Source organism: Pan paniscus, chromosome 4, assembly GCF_029289425.2.
Source record: "Pan paniscus chromosome 4, NHGRI_mPanPan1-v2.0_pri, whole genome shotgun sequence".
Taxonomy (NCBI): domain Eukaryota; kingdom Metazoa; phylum Chordata; class Mammalia; order Primates; family Hominidae; genus Pan; species Pan paniscus.
Genome location: NC_073253.2, coordinates 3,664,733 through 3,682,493, shown reverse-complemented (window position 1 = coordinate 3,682,493; position 17,761 = coordinate 3,664,733). Strand labels below are relative to the sequence as shown.

At 46.0% G+C, this 17,761-nt stretch overlaps 1 long non-coding RNA gene across 1 annotated transcript in view; it reads left to right on the top strand.

Moving 5' to 3' along the window:
* The window catches only part of LOC130541500 (uncharacterized), a 118,853-nt gene extending 106,059 nt beyond the window's left edge, over window positions 1–12,794 (top strand). Inside the window, exons 3-5 of the long non-coding RNA XR_008955554.1 lie at window positions 6,152–6,492; window positions 7,469–7,702; window positions 10,631–12,794. This is a non-coding gene — a long non-coding RNA (uncharacterized LOC130541500). The remainder of the gene's footprint in view (window positions 1–6,151; window positions 6,493–7,468; window positions 7,703–10,630) is intronic.
* The last annotated feature ends 4,967 nt before the right edge of the window (window positions 12,795–17,761 follow it).

Here is a 17,761-nt window from a genome sequence, read left to right as displayed (position 1 = left end):
TAGCTCAATTTAGCAACTAAGGCAATGTTTAGCCAAGCCATCATGCGAGCGCCTTATTAAAATCCCAGTGGCTCTGGTGTGTCTGAGGTGGGAAAAAAAGGTTAAACTGCATATCAACTACTGAAGGGAGCGGAAAGGCTGTGGAGCCCAATTAAACCTTCAGCACGGCTGACTCATAAACACTTGCTACTTCATTCCCCCCGGAACGCACCACCAGGCGGCTGGAGCGAGGACCTAGCAAGAACCTTTTCATGCAGCTCTGCCGCTGCGCCTGGGGTCTGGCCGAGCCCTCATGGGTGAGAGGCGACGCGCTCCCTCTCTATTAATCATCATCTCGCTCTCAACACCTGGGACTGGCTCCAACTCCCCCGGTTGCTATATTGACAATATTCCCTGTTGATTTCCTCATTTTCTCAGCCAAGGCTAGACTGACCTCTTTAAAATTCTTTATAAACGTCAGTAATTGCTGCATCCAACTTCAATTCATTACTTTCCCAGGCCTCATGTATTTTGATGATATGAAAGTTGACCGCATTTACATGCAAATTGAAGTTTTATATTAATAAGGGCCAGTGAAAGGAGATCGCATGGTAATGCTCCATTATGACTTTTAAATACATTTGCCCATGTCTCGACTGGCATTAGCATGGTCAGACCATGAGGAAATCATGTTGGTCTGATTGCAATTTTGTTTTCCAATTGAAAGTACAATTTCATCAGGTTTCCCTGTCATTTCTAATAATGACTTAAGTTTGCTTGCTAAATTGGAGAATTTCTCCGGTCTTCGGATGGGCTGGCAAACAGGTGAGGCGACAGCTGCTTCTGCATGAAGTGCTTCATTACAGGCGTGGGCAACCGTCCGTCCCACGAGGCTGCTTTGATGACAGGGGCAAAATTACTGAAGGCATCACTCCACGCAGTGGAGATTGATGATCTTAAGCACATTAACTTTATCATACAACTTGGAAAGCCCAACGTTTTGTTTGCTCACACACTACAGTTTTTAATACAATAATCAATGGATCCTTAATGTCCCCAACTGCAAGTTTGGTGATTTTCATCACAGCTCGTACATTTGTATTCTGTATTGTCAAAAGGAGCTGACTTTCTTTTTCTTTCTTCAAAGGGAATTTTCTGTATACAGCGAGAGCAGTGTGATGCTTCTGCATCGTGAATAAGACTGTAAGATCCAGGGCTCCACCCAAACTAGATCTTCAACAGGGACATTTTTTCAGACTTACCTCCCATTAAACTGAATGTGGATTGTGTCCTACAGTCCACCCAGATTTGTCAGGATGCTAAATGGAAGTAAATGAAAAAATCCTCAAAGATTAGAATAGTAGGAGAAGCGAAATACAAAGATGTATAGTAGAAAAAACGGAAATGTTGATCAGAAAGGATGGTCATAGAGCTTTTCCTTGACTCAGTTTACACAGTGAGAGTGTACATTGTGTTCACCTCAAAACTTGCTCTCAAAATAAAAAAAACTTGCTCTCAGCTCCACTAATTTATGAGTTTTTGATGGCATCAACATTTGTTTCTTGCATTGTAATGATTTTCTAAGTAAATATTTTCTGGATGATATTCCAGGTAAAAAATTCACCACCAGCCATCATAGGTCTGGTCTCCCTAGCAAAAAGCCTTAACACAAGTCACTTGATTTAGATAATTCAGTAAATTTCTAATCAACAAGTTCTTCATGTATTTCATTTTATCTGCATTGTCTTTATCTCTGAGTAGAGAAGATGCTGGTAGCAAGTTGAATGTGAAAAAGGCCACTGGGTGTACAGTAGGATTCCATTGTCTCTGACCAGTACAAATATTTACCCAGAGAACTAGCAACATTCACACCTCCCATTCTCAACTGTACCCTTTGGCAATCTCAAGATAAGCATGATGCATTTTATGAATGAGTCCAATGACAAGAGGTGCAAGGGCTATCTATGTCAGAACAGAGATAGAAAAGATTGCTTGTCAGTTGACATGTTTCTAGTTTCAAAGTGAGATTAAGCCCAATATGTACACTGTTGTTTATTTACATATGTTTTTTTAAAAATCTTAGTGATTACAGAAATGTTCCATAGAAATGACATAAGCTGTGTCATGGCAAAAACACATGTTCTGGGTAAAGATGGACCCTTACTAGAGCCTCCAGGGACAGTGGGAATGGAGATGCTTTGAAGATTGACGAGAAATGTTTAATGATTGAATACAACTGCGTGTGTGGATTGGAAAAATGTATTTCACTCTTTCAAAGTGCTGGTAAGTCACCAGCAAAGAATCATACTTTGTAGTAAGTCACATAACAGAAAAATCACTTAGAGAAGTGAGGAATGGTTGTTTTATTTGTTTAAATTTGTGCTGGAGATGAGAGGAGAGGCCTGGAAGCACAAAAAGAGAATTTCAGCTTTTGTTTGGTTTATTTCAGGGACTTTAATTCTCCTTGTTGTCATGGTCAGTTACTCAGAAGATGACTTTTCTAAGAAGTAAACAGTAGATACTCACAGAGCAATCACCATCTAAATCTGTTTTCACCTTTTTCTCTCCTCAAAGCCATGTAAAACCAATTTAAAAAAAAATCTTAATCAGAAGCCCGATATATATAAACACAGAAACAGCAGCTCTAATGAAAGCTGGGGTGTGGGGTGAGTCACCCCCCATTCCCTGCTCCTTAACAAATAGCCCCTGGCAGGAGGGGGACAGAGGAGATCCCAGGTGGAGACCCAATTCGGGCTGAACACTGAGGGGGAGAACAACATTGGGGATGGGGGCAGGGCATCCTTCTCCTCTGTGTGTGGGGGATGGCAACAGAAGGTTCTTTGCTGGCATCAAAATTGCGTGTTGTGTGGCCAGGTGCAGTGGCTCACGCCTGTCATCTCAGCACTTTCAGAGGCCAAGGGAGGAGGATTACTTGGGTCCAGGAGTTTGAGACCAGACTGGGTGATGTAGGGAGACATCATGTCCTCAAAAAAATAAATAAATAATTAGCCGGGTGTGGTGTTGTCTACCTGTGGTCCCAGATACTCAGAAAGCTGAGGCAGGAGGATCATTTGAGCCCAGGAGTTTGAGGCTGCGGTGAGCCATGATTGTGCCACTGCACTCCAGCCTGGGTGACAGAGTGAGACCCTGTCTCCCCACCCCCCAATGGAAATTCTATGTGCTTTCTTCTACATAGGGTAGAATTCAAAGGGGACTCAAAACAGAAACATCCACATGATAGAAATATGTTGGCCATATTTTTTTTTCTTATTTCTTCTACCATTAATTCTGTACCCATCCACACACACACACACATACACACACACACAATCTAAGGCATTTCATGGGCTAAAGTGTGACAGGAAAACATTCTATGAGAACAATGTCAACTAATCCTCCCGATAACTTATGCTTTCCTAGATTATTGAGGGAATTTAATAGATGGAAGTTCCTCTGGACAGTCACCTTCGTTGACCGATATATTATTTAGTAATAAAACTCATAACCCATTGTGCATCATGCCTAAACTTTCAAGGGTTTCCATGTCTGTTATCTCATTTTACTTTTATAGCACCTCTGTGAAATGTGTAGTATTGCTGTAATTAGCCTCTTCTTTTTCTTTTTTTTTTTCTGAGGCAATTAAGGACAGCAACAGGCACAGGCAGCTACAGAACTGAAGCCAGGCCTCTGGTTTATTGCTGTCTTTATTCCCTTGCAAAGTTAACAGCTGCAAGACAGGAGTTGTTTTATTTTTGGCTCTACTATCAAGATAATTGTGTCTCTCCCCATTTGACTTTCTATTTTATAGGCCATAAGAGAAAGCCAAACTTGTTTTTTTTTGCGGGGGTGGTTAATTTGTCCCAATTGCCCACCGATGTTGATCATGGACATCGGAAAGGCTGGTTAACTCTTTAAACCTTTACCTGTGTGGAAGCAGCAGCTGGTTGGAATATTTTGTTTGAGTCAGGTAATTCAACTTATGCAAAATAATTCAATTCGATGAAAAAATAAAATATTCTAACCACTTGGTAGAAAACAACTGAAGTGATTGTTCCCTGTAAGATTCCACAGGACAGTGACTTATCACTGCCTACACTATACACATCCCTGCATACATCTTTTGGATGTAAACCTGGAAGAACCAATGCTTAATTACATGGCTCTGTCATTGTCTGTCTGTCTATCTATCTATCTATCTATTTATCTATTTATCTATCTATCATCATCATCTTTTCAGAGATAGGATCTCACTCGGTCGCCCAGGCTGGAGTCCAGTTGTGCCATCATAGCTCACTGCAGCCTCAAACTTCTGGGCTCAAGTGACCCTCTTGCCTCAGCCTCTCAAATAGCTGGTATTATAAGCACACACCACTGTGCACAGGCCCCCAGCGTACCTGGCTAATTCTCTGTTGTTGTTTTGAGGAAGTACCATTCCATTTTTCACAGTGGCTTGCCATGTCACCTTCCTGCCACCAGTACACAAGAGCTCCAATTTCTAAACGTCCTCATCAACTTTCTTTGTCTTGAATAATAGCCATCCCAATGGAGGTGAAGTGGTATTTTATTGTTCTTCGGTTGCATTTCCCTAATGATTAGTGATGCTGAGCACCATTTCATGTATTTCTTGGCCATTTGTCTGTCTTCTCTGGAGAAATGTCTATTCAAGTCTTTTGCCCATTTTTTAAAATCGTGTTGTTTGTTTTTGTTATTGAGTTGTAGATATTTTTATATATTCTAGACTGTTATTTCTTTATTACTATATAATTTACAAATGTTTTCTCCCTTTCTGTGGGTGGCCTTTTTCCTCTGTTGTTTATGTCCTTCGTTGAATAAATTTTTAAATTTTAATAATGGAGGGCCTAAAGCCCAATTTATCTATTTTTTTGTTTTATTACTCATGTTTCTGGTGTCACATGCAAGATATCTTTGCCAAATCTAATGCTATGAAGCTTTTTCCCTATGTGTTCTCCAGAGTTTTATAGTTTTGCTCTCATGTCTAGGTCTTTGATGCATTATGAGTTAATTTTTATGTATAATGAAAGGTAAGGGTCCAGGTTCATGAGGGTTTTTCTTGTTTTTTGTGTTTGGCAAGTGGATGTCCAGTTTCCCCAACATCATCTGTTGAAAAGACTGTCCTTCCCCATTGACTGGTCTTGGCACCCTCGTCAAAAATCATTTGACCTTATATATGAGGGTATATTTCTGGGATCTCTATTCTATTCCCTTGGTCTATATGTCAGTCTATGCCACAGCATACCACACTGTTTTGATTACTGTAGCTTTGTAGTAATTTTTGAAAGCAGGAGGTGTGGGATGTCCACATTTGTTATTTTTTGAGATTGTTTTGGCTGTTCAGGGTCTCTTGAAATTACATATTATTTGTAGGATAATTTATTTTTTTATTTCTGCAAAAAAGGTTGAGATTTTGATAGGGATTGAATGGAATCTGTAGATCACTTTTCCAATGTATTGACTTCTTTAGTTTTCCAATCTCAACAGGGAACATCTCACCATTTATTTTTTTTCACTTCTTTCTTCAATGTTTTATAGTTTTCAGAGTACAAGTGTTAAGGCTCCTTGGTTAGGTTTATTTCTAAGTATTTTATTCTTTTTAATACTTTTGCAAATGGAATTGTTTTCTTAATTTTCTTTCAAGATTGTCTATTACTAGCATAAAAAACACAACTGACTTTTGTGTATTGATTACATATTCTGCAACTTTGCTGGGTTCATTTATTAGTTTTGACAGGTAGGGGTGTGTGTGTGTGTGTGTGTGTGTGTGTGAGATCTTTTAGCTTTTTGACATTTAAAGTCATGTCATCATCAGGTAAGTACATTCTTCAAATTATGAACAATTATACTTATTTATTGAAAGTAATCTTGAGCCTGTCTGAAAATAAGTGAAAGGGCACTACCAATTCCTCCTGGGTCACCCTGCGTTTAGGTGGGAAGAAATTCACCATCTCAGAGATGCACCCTCCACACTCGTAGTAACTGGCATTATATTCAGACATTTTTAATGGTGTAACTGGTTGATTCTTTTCATTTATGGCTTGTATTCATGTGTTTGTCTTTCTGCCCAGAAATGACTCTCAGGTGCCTGCCATATATAAATGAATTTTAAGCCATTTAAAATATACTGAATGATTCTTCTTGGCTTTGTTTCCCACAGATACCGGCCAGGGGGCAAATCTTCAGCTTGCAGCACTCACTTTGCAGATCCAGTTGGAATTATTTGTGTTGACGCTCTCTGCTCTCTCCACTCTCCCCTGGAAATGACGAGGAACTGAGTACAGTGGACAATGGCTTCCGTGTCCCCAGCTCCCCCCGAGCCATGAGCTGCTACATCAAAGGTCTGCAGTGGGCTTCCCTTCCCATAATATTTCAATTTAAGCACCGACTCGCTGCTGCGGAATCACATCTCATTCACGCTGCGGCCTTTGCAGGAGTCAGGGATCATTATGGAGCAAGCACTGAGAAAAAACAGATTACAGCCTGGCACCGAGCAGCCAGGTAAGGGGACGCATGGAAGGAGACGCGTCCCGATGAACAACCAGGAGAAGGGGGGCTCCCGGGAGATGTCAGACCCAGGGGAGTATAGGAACCCCGGCCACTCCGGATTGTCAGGCTGGAGTCAAGTGCATCCCTGCCGACACCACTGGCTCCCTACCTCGCTCTCAGAAGCCGCCTCTCAGCTTGTCTCTGGTTGGTGCAGTAAAGGCAATTCCCCTGTGCTTTCAGGGCCAAGAAGATCCTCTTCTCTTTAGATTTCCCTTTATCCATTCTTATTTTTAGTCTTTTCTACACACACAGGATGGGCCTTGCCGCGCATTATGCAGACCGCTCTTCTGCAGGCCCTGCCTTTAAATTGCATTCATTGGTTTAGACAGACCCTCCAGTGAGGAAATAGAAATCATCTTTTGTTTGTTTGTTTTATTTGCTCTCCAGCCTCTGCAATTCACAGCCTAATAATTTCATTTTAAAAGGAACACCTGTCATGAAGGTTTGCTCTATTTACCATTAAAACGGGAAGAAAGCACCTTATTAAATCTCCAGCTAGAACAAGCCTCCTCCTTTTATTCCCCTTCCTTCCTTTCTCTTTCTCTCTTTCTTTTTCTCTTGCTGTCTTCTTTCTTGTCTTTCTGTCTTTCCCCCTCCCTCTGCCCCTGTCATCATGTGCGAAGGATATCGCCAGGATGTGTCTCAGTCGCTTCAGGAAAAGTCCGGAAGTTTGGTCCACAGGGTCTTGTCTTGGTTCCCTTTGGATCACTACAACCTCTTGACATGGGTGCATATGTGGTTATTTGAATGGATGAATTTATAATACATGAATAACCAGTTCGTTTCGGCAAAAATTGTGATTTTAAAGGGAAAAAAACACTTGAGAGCTATAGACTCAAGCAAAGGTTCATATTTACAATATTTGGAAACAAACTTGGCCTGATGCTACACAGCCTAACTGTGGATCCCATGTTTCACCTATGCCTAGGTTGCACCCCAGATGCTTCAGGGACATGGTGCCTGCTCTGGAGAATGGGGCAGCTTCCACAGTGCCCAGGAGCCAGGGCTTCTGACCCAGGAGCGAAAGTCTGTCTCTTCCATTTCTGGGAGCTGGAAGTATTTGCATGACTTTCTGGGCCTCAGGTATCCCATTGCCCACCAGGAATTACCTTCCTCCAGGATCATGGTGAAGATGACATGAGATGCTAATGCTTGGCCTGCGGTAAGTACGTTGTAAATGTATAAACTGTTATTTTAAATCACATGTGCTGACCCATTTCCTTTAAAGGACCCTTTAAAGGGTCCACTGAAAATCCCATATGATTATTATAGCTTTGACTGATGAACTGGCTGGAGGAGTCCAGAAATTGTGCTTCTGCAGTCTAGGGCTCATGTAGTCTGGGCTGCTTGAGGAGCTGGGGTCGCACTATAGGTTCATCCCCTGTGACCCCGTCACCTGCCTACAGGTGTACACTCCTCACCATCTCCCCATGACCCCACTACCTGCCCACAGGTATACTCTCCCACCATCCCCCTGTGACCCCACCAGCTGCCCACAGGTGTACTCTCCCACCATCTCCCTGTGACCCCATTCCCTGCCCACAGCTGTATTTTGCCCACAATCCCCCTGTGACCCCATCACCTGCCCTCAGGTGTATTCTCCCCACCATCCCCTGTGACCCCATCACCTGCCCTCAGGTGTATTCTCCTCACCATCCCCCTGTGACCCCATCACCTGCCCACAGGTGTATTCTCCTCACCATCCCCCTGTGACCCCATCACCTGCCCTCAGGTGTATTCTCCCCACCATCCCCCTGTGACCCCATCACCTGCCCTCAGGTGTATTCTCCTCACCATCTCCCCGTGACCCCATCACCTGCCCTCAGGTGTACTCTCCCCACCATCCCCCTGTGACCCCATCACCTGCCCTCAGGTGTACTCTCCCCACCAACCCCCTGTGACCCCATCACCTGCCCTCAGGTGTATTCTCCTCACCATCCCCCTGTGACCCCATCACCTGCCCTCAGGTGTATTCTCCCCACAATCCCCCTGTGACCCCATCACCTGCCCACAGGTGTACTCTCCCCACCATCCCCCTGTGACCCCATCACCTGCCCACAGCTGTATTCTGCCCACAATCCCCCTGTGACCCCATCACCTGCCCACAGGTGTATTCTCCCCACCATCCCCCCATGACCCCATCACCTGCCCACAGCTGTATTCTGCCCACAATCCCCCTGTGACCCCATCACCTGCCCTCAGGCATATTCTCCCCACCATCCCCCTGTGACCCCATCACCTGCCCACAGGTGTATTCTCCCCACCATCCCCCCATGAGCCTACCACCTGCCCACAGCTGTATTCTGCCCGCAATACCCCTGTGACCCCATCACCTGCCCTCAGGTGTATTCTCCCCACCATCCCCCTGTGACCCCATCACCTGCCCTCAGGTGTATTCTCCCCACCATCCCCCTGTGACCCCATCACCTGCCCTCAGGTGTACTCTCCCCACCATCCCCCTGTGACCCCATCACCTGCCCACAGGTGTACTCTCCCCACCATCCCCCTGTGACCCCATCACCTGCCCTCAGGTGTATTCTCCCCATCATCCCCCTGTGACCCCATCACCTGCCCTCAGGTGTATTCTCCCCACCATCCCCCCATGACCCCATCACCTGCCCACAGCTGTATTCTGCCCACAATCCCCCTGTGACCCCATCACCTGCCCTCAGGCATATTCTCCCCACCATCCCCCTGTGACCCCATCACCTGCCCACAGGTGTATTCTCCCCACCATCCCCCCATGAGCCTACCACCTGCCCACAGCTGTATTCTGCCCACAATACCCCTGTGACCCCATCACCTGCCCTCAGGTGTATTCTCCCCACCATCCCCCTGTGACCCCATCACCTGCCCTCAGGTGTATTCTCCCCACCATCCCCCTGTGACCCCATCACCTGCCCTCAGGTGTACTCTCCCCACCATCCCCCTGTGACCCCATCACCTGCCCACAGGTGTACTCTCCCCACCATCCCCCCATGTCCCCATCACCTGCCCGCAGGTGTACACTCCTACCATTCCCCCTTGACCCCATCCCCTGCCCACAGGTGTACTCTCCCCACCATCCCCCCTTGACCCCATCCCCTGCCCACAGGTGTACTCTCCCTACCATTCCCCTGTGACCCCATCCCCTGCCCACAGGTGTACTCTCCCCACCATCTCCCCATGACCCCATCACCTGCCCACAAGTGTACTCTCCCCGCCATCCCCCCGTGAGCCCATCACCTGCCCACAGGTGTAGTCCCCCTTCCATGAGCCCACCACCTGGCCATGTCATCTTCCGTTGCCCGTCCTCTTGGCCTCTGAGTGGTCCTGGCTGATGGCTAAAGTTTCCATGCCCCTGGGAGGTCTCAGGTGTCCAGGAGGGAGGGGCTTGCTTCAGTTGCCCTGGTCTTCACAAGCTGGCTCTAACTCAATCTTTCACATTTTCATTCTTTCCTTCTCTGAGGAGGTTGGCAGAGAAATTACAGAAACTCATTGGAGATGGTTGGGTTCATGAACTTAATTCTTTCCTAGTGTTCAAATAGGTGTTCGCTTAGCATCTCCCTGTGAACGTCTCCCTTCACCTCCTCACGGGACCTCTCCTTCACATGGCTCCCCTCTTCCACCTGCATTCCAGAGCGTGAGAGGACAGCAACAGTGTCCTCTAAGAAGTCAGTCATTTGGGGTTTTGGGGAGAATTTAAGAGACGAGTCTGTTTTATGTTTAGAACACATACCAAGAATATTTCAGTTTTAGGACCCTGGAAGACTCTTTACAAAAAGTTTTCTGCCCCCACACCTCCCACCCCTCGCCCCTGCTCCTGAGTCTTGTTCCATCTGTGCTGTAGAGAAGGGGTTCCTGGGAGCCATCCCATAGGACTTGCCCTTAAACAATGTGTTCGAGTCATTCAGCTGTTCAGAGGAAAGTGCTTGGTGAGTCAGAATCACCAGTGGACACAGTGGACCCACTCTGTCTGTGTACACACGGCTCCAGGCCACACCTGTCTTAGCAGCAGAGGCGGAGGCCAGGATAGCTCTTCAGGTAATTCAGACCAGGACAGATATTCCCACTCCTCATTTGAAACTTGTATTTTTTTCCATGTCCTTAGGTTGCTATTTTTAGTTCTCCACTTTCCTGGAAAGCATGCAGTTGAAGTTCATGACGGTATTCTCTCAACGTGTGACTCAAAGACAGAGGCCGTTTCCCACCCACCGGTTCTCACACTGCCCCATTCTGCAGCTTCACCATCCATGCGCTAAGAAGGCAGGCCCCAAAGTCTCAGCACCCAGCCGCTGGGGTCCTCGCTCTTATGGACAGAAAACTCAGGAATGAATATGTTTCCCCATCTTGTGCCCTTTTGCCTGGAAACTATACAGAGCAGGGGTCCCTGCTGGCATTCCTTCTTTGTACTAGTACGGCTTCGGAAAGCACTGGTTCTCTGAGGAGCGCTCAGTTGCATCTGGAAGGTGCAGTGTGCCCAGCAATGCCCCTTGACACCAAGGTGTGAGCATTTGAGCTGTGCTGGAAGGTTCTCCGTGGAATAGTGCCCACCCTGGAGGGTCCTGTGCCGCACACTTGAGGAGGCTGTGGTGGTGAGGAGAGACTCTGGAGCAACCCACACTCCCGATAAGTCAGATGAGAGTGCATCCTCTAGGTAAGTTTATATTGCAAATTTAAAGAGAGGAACCAAGAAATAGCGAGGACACTGAGCCAGGACTGAGAGTTTGGGTCTTAGGTGGCTTTGGGTCATTACGCCCTCTCAAGTGGATTGCTCTAAGCCCTGTTTATTTGTTAATGTGAATAGTTGGATGGAATTGCCTTTGTTCTAAAATCTTTTATTCTGCCTAAAGTCTCTGGGTCAGCAAGCATATGCCACATGGCTTCTCTCTCTGCATGGGAATGCACACCTGAGTAGGGAGGCTGGCCAGCCCGTGCTGCCCTGGTGGGGTGAGCGTTAGCTGGCTAGGGTTGCTGGAACAGAGGGGATTCAACCACAGGAATTTATTCTCTCACACCCTGGAGGCCCAAAGCCTCAGATCATGGTGCTGTAGGGCCAGGCTCCCTCTGAGGGCACTAGGGAGGACCTGTGCCCATCCTCTCCAGTTCCTGGTGGTTCCTTAGCTCGTGGCAGCAAAGCTTGTACCGTCACATGGCACTCTCCCTTTATGTGTGTGGATGTGTCCAATTTTCCTTTTCTGTTGGGGCCCCAGCCGTAGTGGCTTAGAGGCTCACCTACTCTAACAGGACCTTGTCTGAACTCATGACATCTACAAGACTGTGTATCCAAATAAGAGCACATTCTGAGATGCTGGGGGTTAGGACTTAAGCACAGAAGATTTGTGGGGAGGTACACAGTTCATTCCATTTGGAAGGTGGATAGCCATGGCAGGGTGGAAAGACGTGTGTGGGTATAGGCCGGAGGTGGCCTCACTGGAGAAACCTGTGCACGGCCCCACAAGGCGGCGGCTGAGCGTGGAAGGGGCTGGAGCTGCCCCGTGGTAGGGAAGGGGCCGTGTGGCCAGCAGCATCATCTGCCTTTGTCATCACTGGGTGGGACCAGGAGGGCAATGCTCCTCTTCCCCTCACACCTTCTACAGGCAAGCTGGCCAGCTGTCAATGCAGCTAGGTGACACGGCCGCCTGGAGGGCAGGAGCAGACAGCCCCATGGAGGCTCTAGGAGATAGACAGGGAGGCCGCAGCTGTCCAGGAGCTGAAGTGAGCAGCAGAGGGCGCCGGGGGAGATGCGCCCTAGCACCAGGCTCTGAGTGCCCCAGCGCGCTTCCTTGCCTTGACTTTCCTCACTGGGAACCCGGGCCTGGAATCCATATGAAGCCTCAGCCCAGGGGAGGGTCTACCTGTCCAGGAGGCTCCCACCATCCAGCTCGCCCTGGATGGTGCCCTCAGAGGTGCCTGGGCATGGGTCACCTCGGAGAGTCTGGAGGGGCCTCCGGACGGTGCAGCCACGGGCTGTCCTCTGCTTCTCAGTGCCCAAGACAGGGAACCAGAGCATAGCACTGAACACATTTTAGTGCTCTTTTAGTTCATGTGCTGCTTGCTGAATTTCCCTGAATTCAGAGAAGAGCCTGACGCAGAGGAAGCATCTGAGATCTTCTGTATGTTTTCTCGTCTGTGCAAAGTGTTTTCAACTCTTTCAAAGGTCGGCATTCACTGAATTTCAGCTCCCCTTGGCTTGATCTCTCATACAAAGGTTCTCAAACTCCCTGAAAATATGCAATGATTTTCTCACTCAATAAACGACTTTTCTGTCACCATGAGAGGATTCCCAGCCCTGCCCCGCAAAGCGTATTTCAGTATCACTTCCTTTCAGCGGCGCCGCAATTATGAAGTCATCTGCTGCAGAAAAGTTAGTGTTCTAAACTCTCAGAAAACTTCAAGTCCTCTTCAAAAAAGTATTTTAAATACATTCTAGACACCTCCACAGGCATGTCTTTGCCAGGGCTCCCCTAGACGAGCAGCCCTCCTGAAGTGGGGATGGAAGTGGCTCCCACCAGAGTCCTTCAACAGGAACCCTTGGAACAGAGAGTGGGCGAGCAGGGCCGTGGCAGGCTTCTCTCCTTCGGGTGGTAGCCTGTACGTTTTGTTGTTGTTGTTGTTTTTGAAAAGGGTTTTTCCTTGTGATCGGTCTCCAATTTCTACTCAGATATCTGAGATATTTGCTGTGGGTCTACCATGAACCAACCCGTTCTAGAGAGGTACCCCTGAGGGGCGTTCCTTGTGGGGAGAGGGCCCTCCCCAAAGGGGAATTTTGCACAGGTCTCCTATGTGCTTGGCAGGGAGGCGCAGCACGGGGGTCACAGGGCAGCTGTTCCTCTGCAGAGGGGATACCCCTGAACTCCCAAGGCCTGTGGATGGCGTGGGGATGGAAGGGGCAGCGTGGGCAGGAGGAGCGATTTTTCTGTGCCCGCAGACCCTGAAAGGGTGGAAGATTTATTCGACACATACCTGTTAGCACCTGTTACAGGTAAGGCTCTGTTCTCCTGGAACACAGAGCACACAAAATGAAAACAAACAATCCTGCCCTCCTGGAGCTGCCATCGGTGTGTGGGGGGTGCAGGTCATCAGTAACAGAGTGAGCTGACTCCCCTGGGGTCCTTCGTGCAGCAGGACTGGAGAAGGATCACTGCGAGGAGGCACAGCGGATCTGGGTGTATAATGGTTGTGCTCATTGTTAACTAGGGTGGCGAGAAGCCCCCACGACAAAGGTGACTTTGCACAGAGGTCGGAAGGCAGTGAGCGAGAAACCGTCTGGGGGTGTTGAGGGAAGGACCTTCCAGACACAGGGAGGAGCAGGAATGGGAGCCCGAGTTTGGGTTTGGAGCATCTGGGAGAAGCCAGAAGCTAGTGGAGGGGCAGGTGTGGGAGGACAGGTGAGGAAAGGTCGGGGCCTGGGGGCCACACAACCTCCTTCCCTGGGGAAATGGGGTCTATGGAGGGTGCAGGAAGAGCACCAGGCTCTGTGTCCTGTTTCTAGAGGGCCTTGGGTTGAGAACAGGTGACAGAGACAGAGACATGGGAAACCCTGGCTGGGAGGGGACAACGACAATCAAAGGGGATGGCCCTGGATAGGTCCAGGTAGGAGCAGGGAGGTTTCAGGAAGGGGTCTGTGGCCCCCTCAGGAGGGAACGAAGCTCTGGACAGATGTTCACCCTCAGGGGCTTGGAGTAGATCCATTCCGTGCAGCACCATTTTGACAGTCTGGGCCAGACTCTTTGGGAACAACACCCCGCAATGATGCCATATTGTCTACGTCCAGTTGTTTCCTGGCAGAGAAGTCAAAGTCATTATTTTTTTAAAGTGGATTTATCATATAGTAGAGAACACATTAGTCAATTATAGATGAAAACAGAAAACAAAGGGCAGTATGTAAAATACCGGAATGTTTACTAGACCATGCTCTGGGTTCAACATAGACTATGTGAAAGCATCACTTTGAGTATTTTAAAGCCCTCCTTTTCTTTTCTTTTTTAAAAAAATTATCTTTATCCACCATCTTCAAGAACATCTATCCCATATATCACCTTTTTTAAAAGGGGGGATTAAATTTCCCAAGCGCAGCCAAGACCACGAATAAGCTGTTGAAATTCTCTGTGTTCTTCATTCGACTCTAAGACCTTGGGTCATTGTCTTTATTATAATAATTATACACAAATCCCTGCACATGAAATGTTTAGACTTCCATTTTTAATTATTCATGAAATGTGCAGAACATGGTCCAATGCACACTTGAGCAAAATTCGCTAATGCCTCTGAACAAATCATAAACACCTCACCAGGGCGCCTGGGATGCAAGGCTCTCCGCTAATAGGTGCTTTATTATAATCTGCTCTTGGTACGTAGGCAGTGAATTCATGGCAGCGGTCCCCAGCACCCAACCACTGTGACTTCGCCACCATCTCACCCCAACAGGAGTTACGTTCAGCAGTCTTCACAGGCTGAATGTTAACCCCAATTCTTCTGTGCTGAAGAAATAAGAGTCCAGTGACACCCTTCAGTTTTGGTGCCTGGATAAATCTTTACAAAACTCCAGTTAAGACCTGGCTTTACTGTGAGGCAACCTGAACAGAAGCAGAAATTGCCACTGGAGAGATCCTAACTCTTACAGATTGGAATGAAGCCAGCGTGCTCACAATGACAGTCTGAGATTATTGCTTGGATGGTGCTCCAGATTGTGTGAGATGTTCACAGAAACTGAAAGGAAAAAATATATGAAGATGCCAAGAAGGACACAGGTATGAGCACGTCACTCATACAAGAGAAAACTGGGAAATGTTCAAACTTATTTGCTAACAAAAGTCATAAAGTGTAGCAGCACTCAGCCACGTGTCTTTGAAAGGTATTTTTCGAGCATTGATTTTTGTCATGTGTGTTTGCAGATTCAGAAAATACAGCAATGAAAGAAGCAGGCTAGTCCCTGTTTTCATGGGGGTTACATCCTAGTGGGAAGATATAGGAAAACGAACAAAGAAATACACAGCATGTCAGGTAACATGGTCAGATGGGCTTGGAGCTGACATCTGAAGCCGTGTGGGCGTGGTCTACCCTGAATCCGCAGAGGGAGCACTCCAGGTAGAGTCAGGGACAAGTGTTCCATCAGGGTGTTCTACAAGTTCAAGGACCAGAAGGAGGCGGTGTTGTGGGAGCAGAAGGAGAACCTGGGACAAAACCAGATGATGAGGCCGGACGGGAGGTGGGCCTGGTCCCCGTGCTAAGTGGGATGGGAAGTCCTGCCAATGAAGTCACACAGTGTCAGGTATTTGGGATTTGCCTTGTTTCACACAAAATTATGTCTATGAGCTCCATCCAAGTTGTTGCACGTAATAGCGGCTCGTTCATTTTTATTGCTATCTTGCTCCATTGTGTGACACCATCACAGTTTATCAATTCTACTGTTTTATTTACGTTTGGGTGGTTTTCAGTTTTGCCTACTATGAATAATACTGCAATGAACATTCCTTCGTTTGTCTTATGTTGCACATACATTTTCACTAGTTTGCGTTTGAGATCTAGGAGTGGACTCTCCTTATCACTGGGCGTTTGTGATAGAGTCACTCCTATGAGCAGCATGGCGTGCACTTTTCCGTGGTTCATATCCTCAACTACTTTTGGTATTGTCAACCTTTTCAAATTTGGCCATTCCGATGGGCATGGGGTTTACCGATGATGGTTTTATTTCTCAATTTTCAGATGACAAATAAGATGAAGTGTCTTTTTAAATGCATTATGAGCCCTGTTACTATCCTCTTTTGTCCAGGATCTTTTAAAGTCTCTTGATGTGTTTACTATTTAATTGTTTCTTTTTTAATCTGTAGAGATGTTGTGGATTCAAGCCCTTTGGCAGATATTTTTGTTGCAAATATCCTTTCTCTGTGTGTGTGTGTGTTTCTGGCTTGCTTTCTATTTCTAAACAGTTTCTGGTGATAAATAGAAATATTTAACTTCAGTGTAGTGCAATTTATCAGTCTTTTCTTTTACAGATTGTGTGTGTGTGTGTGTGTGTGTGTGTATTTCCCTACCTTAAGCTCATAAGTTTTTACTTCTAGATCGACTCTTAGGTAATTAATGTTTCACCTTACATTTAATATATAAACTACTTACATTTATAATATATAAACTACTACACATTAATTTATGAGTATGGTATAAAGTTAGTCAAACTTGCCAAACTACACACACACACACACACACACACACACACAGACGTACACTACACACACACACAGACATACACTACACACACACACACACAGACATACACAGAGCTGGGATTTTTATTGGGAATTCAGTAAGTCTATTGATCAATTTGAAAATAAATAACATATTTTAGTATTGACTTCTCAATTGATAAACATATTATGTCTTTCCATTTATTTAGATGTTTTAAAAATGTCCTATCAATAATATTTACAGTTTTCTGTAGGAGAGTTAAATAACTTTTAGCTATATTTCTGGGTCTGTGTTGTATTTGATGCTACTATAAATGCTATATTCAATTAAAATTCTCTTTTCAATTAGTTTTTGACAGATTGTGACAGGATCACCTTGATTTCTGTCTGATAATAAAGTGTGAGGAGCAAAAAAAACCCGCTCAAGGGGGCAAGTGTAATAATCCGCACCAGACACGGCAGGTAGTGGAGGATGGTGGTGAGACATAGCTAGAGTCTGACTATATTTGAAGGTATAGGTGACAAAATTCTATGTTGGGTCACATATAGAGTAGAAAAAATAGAAGACTTAATGACAACTTTGACACCTTAAAGCAAACTGAATAATATAGTTATTATTTATTAAGGTGGGGAAGACTGCTGGAGAAGTTTGGAGATAAGTATTGAGAGCTTGCTTGAAGACATTAAGAGTGAGATGTTTCTTAGACATCTAAGTGGAAAGAGTGAGGAGACAGTTGGATTTACAAGACTGTAATTCAGGAGAGAGGTACGGACTGGAGGATTTTGTGAATCATCAGTGCACAGTTAGTATTTTTAAATAACGGGCTGCATAATATTATCTGAAGAGTGAAAGTGAAAGAAACACCCAGTGAGGTAGAAGCAAAACTAAGAGAGATCTTCCAAGAACCCAGTAAAATGTTTGAAGAAAAGCTGTTGATCAAATCTGTCTATTATGAATAGGCCAAGTCATCTAAGTTCAATGAATTGTCCATTTGTTTATGTTATGGGCTGTAGTTTCTGCTTCCAAAATTCATAGGTGGCAATCCTAACCCCTG